Source organism: Salvelinus fontinalis, chromosome 3 (genome assembly GCF_029448725.1).
Source record: "Salvelinus fontinalis isolate EN_2023a chromosome 3, ASM2944872v1, whole genome shotgun sequence".
NCBI classification, from domain to species: Eukaryota; Metazoa; Chordata; class Actinopteri; order Salmoniformes; family Salmonidae; genus Salvelinus; species Salvelinus fontinalis.
Genome location: NC_074667.1, coordinates 42,820,260 through 42,826,259, shown reverse-complemented (window position 1 = coordinate 42,826,259; position 6,000 = coordinate 42,820,260).

The window sequence follows — 6,000 nt, the reverse complement described above, 5'->3', positions numbered from 1 at the left end:
TGGGCACCAATGCAATCCCGGTCCTGGTCTATATGCCGCCCTAGGTGAGACAAAAAAAATGCTTCCCTCCTCCTATTCCTGCAAAGTAGAATTGTAGCCTAGGCTATACATTGTCGGCCGCAATCCACTTTTATCAATGCCTATCCATGTGGTTTGTAAAACAGGCAGTTGCATTGGCTTCAGACTTAAGACTAATCATGTTGGCTATTCAAACTCTGAATATCAGCTGCCTACCATAGGCAGTCTGTCCTAAAGTAAATTGAAATGTATTTGGCAAAATTATATAATTGCTCCTGTCTTTACAGCAATAAATGAAATCATTCAAAATACTTCACCAGAGAGCATGACTTAGCTCCAGAGGATCATTAAAATACTTCCCCAGGGAGCATGACTTAGCCCCAGAGGATAATCAAAATACTTCACCAGAGAGCATGACTTAGCTCCAGAGGATCATTAAAATACTTCCCCAGGGAGCATGACTTAGCCCCAGAGGATAATTAAAATACTTCACCAGGGAGCATGACTTAGCCCCAGAGGATCATTAAAATACTTCACCAGGGAGCATGACTTAGCCCCAGAGGATAATTAAAATACTTCCCCAGAGAGCATGACTTAGCCCCAGAGGATCATTAAAATACTTCACCAGGGAGCATGACTTAGCCCCAGAGGATCATTAAAATACTTCACCAGGGAGCATGACTTAGCTCCATAGGATCATTAAAATACTTCCCCAGGGAGCATGACTTAGCCCCAGAGGATCATTAAAATACTTCACCAGGGAGCATGACTTAGCCCCAGAGGATCATTAAAATACTTCCCCAGAGAGCATGACTTAGCCCCAGAGGATCATTAAAATACTTCCCCAGAGAGCATGACTTAGCCCCAAAGGATCATTAAAATACTTCACCAGGGAGCTTGACTTAGCCCCAGAGGATCATTAAAATACTTCACCAGGGAGCATGACTTAGCCCCAGAGGATCATTAAAATACTTCACCAGGGAGCATGACTTAGCCCCAGAGGATCATTAAAATACTTCCCCAGAGAGCATGACTTAAAAAATGCATGTATTTCTGTAAATGCATCACAGTCGTTTACCATTCTCATTCTCAGAGTGGAAACGTTGTTTGCAGAGCTCACAACCAGCTACACTTGTGAGAAACGAGTTTTTGTTTATTTCATAGCATCATTTAGGCCCTATGAGTTTTGTGTCTGGTTTGATTCTCTGTCCTGTTAATGTGAACAGTGTGCACGCCTGCGCAAGCATAAAGTAGGATACCTGGCCTGCTGTGTGCAAATGTTATAAAGTGTCCATTTGGGTTTGTCTGATATCTGACCACCACTAATAATAAGCTGAGCTTGTCAGTCATTGTTTTCTTCACCTCACACAGTAAGTCAACAAAGTCCTCTTTTTTTTAGTTTTTACATCCACTGCGAACGATAAGCTAATAGTTCCTCACAGTATTTGAAAAATCTTTCCAACACACTCCCCCTTAATAATCACCAAGCCTCAGTGTGAAAGAGCAAAATGTCATATATCCAGTTAAAACATCATAAAATGCCTGAACACTTTCCCCTTGTGTAAAAACAGCTCTGTCCTGAGCTCACTGGTGTGGAAACTCTGAGGGCCCAGAATAGTTGATACAATGTTGCAAGTTCGCTAGCCAGTTGATTGATTTGATGCAATGTTGCACTTCACTAGCAGTAGCTCAAGTCAAGACAGATAGAAAGGGAGGCAGACAGGCGGAGTAGATAGATGAATGTGATTGAAAGAACCTGAATTTTCATCAGGATATTTTCTACTGTTTTTATTTGTCAGTTTTATGTATTTTTACTTAGTTGACAATGGGAGTTATAGGCCTACTGCTGAATTGACCAATTTGCCAATAGGCTATCTCTGAGTTCCATGCGCTCATTTCCAATGGCTCGTGGTTTAGACCTATCAATGTGTCCATAAGGCAGAGGCTGGTGCTCTCGCATTAGTTGAATTTGAACTTTTTGATTTTTTATAATTTTAATTCAGATTTGTTTTATTAACCACGTAACAACGATTTTGTTTAAGAAAAACCTTATATTTGAAATGAAACTTCCACGAAAATGCAAATATTAGAATCATAACTGTCACACAGATGGTAGAAATGGTAGAATAAATTCTTAGCTTCCCCAAACATGAAACTCACGTGTCACGCCACCTACTGTATGTCAGCTATTGGCCTACCCAAGTTTATCAGGCATCACTTTTTCTTGGATAATGCGGTTCGTATTTTCTTCTTCGCCATGATCAGCTAAGAAATTGATGATTAAGCCTACAAACCTGAAATTGCTAATTATCATGACAGTTTAGCCCAGTGAGTGAAACTCCGGGACAGCAGTCATGAGTAGCCTAATTTCATTCCATAGGCTATTGTCCATTTTACTTTGTCCTGGTTTTAGGATATGGTGTGTTTGTTAACATGTTAATTCATATTCACAACGATGCAAATGTTTATTTGCTATGGCACCATTTAGGCTATTTGATTGGAAACACACATGATGTAAAAAGTGTCTTTCTCATGACATTGTCATAAATTCGGGTTGCCCTGTGGGCTACAGAAAAGGCCACATAGGCCTTCTCTTTCTACCATAAGTTATATCTGCTATATGATTTACATTGACCGGCCAGTTTATTAGGACACTCATCTACTACCAGGCCGGGCTTCCCTTTGCCTCCAGAACAGCCTGAATTATTCGGGGCATGGATTCTACAAGTCGGAAACATTCCACGGGGATGTTGGTCCATGCTGATGTGATGGCATCACACAGTTTCTGCAGATTGGACGGTAGTACACCACCACCAGCAGCAGCATGAGTCCATGGCAAATCTTGACTCTGCCATTAGCATGATGAAACAAGAACTGGGATTCGTTGGACCAGGCAATGTTTTTCCACTCCTCAATTGTCCAGTGTTGGTGATCGTGTGCCCACTGGAGCCGCTTCTTCTTGTTTTTAGCTGATAGGAGTGGAATCTGGTGTGGTCGTCTGCCGCGATAGCCCATCTGTGACAAGGATCTACAAGTTGTGCATTCCGAAAGGCCGTTCTGCACACCACTGTTGTACTGCGCCATTATTTGTCTGTTAGCTTGCACAATTCTTGCCATTCACCTTCGACCTCTCTCATCAACGAGCTGTTTTCACTCACAGGATTCCCACTGACTGGATGTATTTTGTTTGTTGCACCATTCTGGGGAAACCCCAGAGACTGTTGTGCGTGAAAAGCCCAGGAGGGCAGCGGTTTCTGAGATAGTGGATCTGGCGGGCCTGACATCGATGATCATACCACGCTCAAAGTCGCTTAGGTCACTCGTTTTGCCCATTCTAACGTTCAATCAAACAGTAACTGAATGCTTTGATGCCTGTCTGCTTGATTTACAGTATATAGCAAGCCACGGCCTACTGCCTGTAGGAACGATCCATTTTCGTGAACGGGGTGGTACCTAATAAACTGGCCAGTCAGTGTATGTTAGATGACTTTGATGGAGTGTTGGTTGAGCGCCGCAATGCTCTAGGTGGCGGTCTACTCCTGCCTAGTGGGCGGGCCGGCCCTGGGCACCATTGTTAGCAACGTTACATTGAAATCCTCATGGCAGGATGGCTGTGATGTTCTGACCATATTGTTACTTCCTGCTGCCAGGGAAACACCTCCTGCCTTGGTCACATGCTCTCAACCAATCATATTCTGACACAGACGAGCTGAAGGTGAAGCCATGACTTCCTTCCTTCCCTACTTTTCTCCCTCTATCCTCAGTAGCCACATTGTCATTCGACAGGTGGCATCACTCCTATGAGATACTAGTCCTTTGACGGAGAATTTCACAATCTGACATAAGACAATGTCATAGCCATTAGCCTAGGGCTGACTGAATCTGACCGTGATCAATTGAAAGGATACAGCAGTTATGGATCCTACCCATATCATGGGCTGTTGGCAGCAGTCACGAATGAACAGTTAATCATGCGACTAGTCTGAACTGAAACTGTCCCTCTGTCCATCATAATGTCTCTTTCTCTCTCTCTCTGCTGCAGGGCAGGGCCATAGAGGCAGGCCAATTACCCTGAGTTAATAATGTGGAAAAAGCACAGGGGAGAATACAGTGGTCACAGAAAACAGTCGAGCTTGGGACACGCAACCTCTCTCCTCTGAAAGCAAACAAACCATTAGGCAGTGGTGACTCAGTGTGTGTGTAGGGGCAAAGAGGGGTCATGGGGTGAATTTAAACCAAAAATGGACACCAGCAGTCATCACACACAGGAAGTCTAAGTTACAGCATTAGAATTTAAAGAACGGACGTTTCCATTCACAACAAATCTCCTCTGTGGTGGATGAACAAGAGGAATTTTAATGTAATTGATGCTTATAACATGTTTATTTCAACTGTTCACAATACATTCTAAAACTCCATTTCACTCCAACATTCTACAATGGTTCATTTCAACATTCTAGAACTCTTGCTTTTGAATCGATGGTGTGTCAAACAGGGCTTGTAAATCAGTGCTTTAAAAATGTAAGAGTAATGCTTATGTGTCACCTATTTTTCGCAGGTTAGCATTTTTCGTCATGAATCTTGTTCAGGAGGCAGCTCTGCAGAAGGTTTACTAGCTGGCACAGCCACAAAGTCAGAAAATTTGATTTTAAACCTAACCATAACCTTAAGCCTAACCTTAACCCTAGCCTTAAATTAAGAACAAAAAGCACATTTTAGATTTTTTGAATTTTTTACAATATAGCCAATTTAGACGTTGCAGCTGGCCTATCTAGCGGAAATCGCTCAGTTCTGACTCATCCCAGTAAATGTCAATCTGCCTATTTTTCTCACCTTGGTGAGGAATTAGTATTTTATAAAGACAAGTGTTTCAGGGCACAGTTATAAATTCACTGGGTCATTGAGTTTGAGGGAGAAGGTACAAAACTGAGCGTGTGTTTGCATAGTTAGTGTGAACTTGGATCATTTGTTTTATCATGCTTTGACCTATTGCCAGGGGCCCCAGGCAAAGGCCAGCCTGAGCCCAGCCCCCCACCCCTCCCACCTCTTAATGTGCCATGAACACAATCATGAGGTTTTCATCTGATTGTCAAACAAATCACTTCAAAAGTAGGCTACCTTCTCACATTCATCCACAATAATTCCAGTATCCAAACATCCGAGTGAGCAAAACAGCAAAACAGCGCCCCCTAGTTTTACTATATGTAGCCCATGACATGCCATACTCCTTTTGACCTGACAGCATCAGATACATTGGCTGCACATACAGCACATGTTCTATCAGCAGCACTTGTCTTTTTACTAAAGAAATGCATTAACTTATGTCATTCTTATTCTGTTAAAATCAAATCTTTCTTTTTCTTTTCTTGGCCCCGCTCTGGAAACACCTCATTGAAAGCCCCATTTGCAATCATATCATGTGAAACAATGCACGGGAAGGGGGGGGGGGGGGGGGGGGGGTGCAGCAGTTAGTGGGCCTTGAGATGGAGCATGGCGGGGCCTCAAGCGGAGAAAAAACAAACATTACTAGTATAATTTCACGAGACCCCTTGATGATGTGAGGCCTGAGGCAATTGCCTCTTCTGCCTAATGGTAAATCCACCACTGCCTATTGATACTGTCAAACCAAAAAGACTGTTGAACAAAAGGATACGTACACCATAAATGGTGGCTATGTATATGGTGCCAACACTGTGAGGATTGTAAGCCTGTTAAGAATGTTTGGGTCAATTCTGTGCTAGAGATGAACTATCTCCCACAGTTTATAGTTTATATGTTGTTTAATTGCCATCTAGTGGTGAATAGTGAGATTGCAACACAAATCAGATGCAGAGAATTGATAACAATTAAACAAAAATGATATAGATATAAGCACACTAGATACAGGAAGGAACTGGATGCACTCTATGGATTAAAAAAAAACTTGTTGTTTTATTTTCTAAACAAGTTAGAAGAATATCTCATTGAACCCATACTGACTGT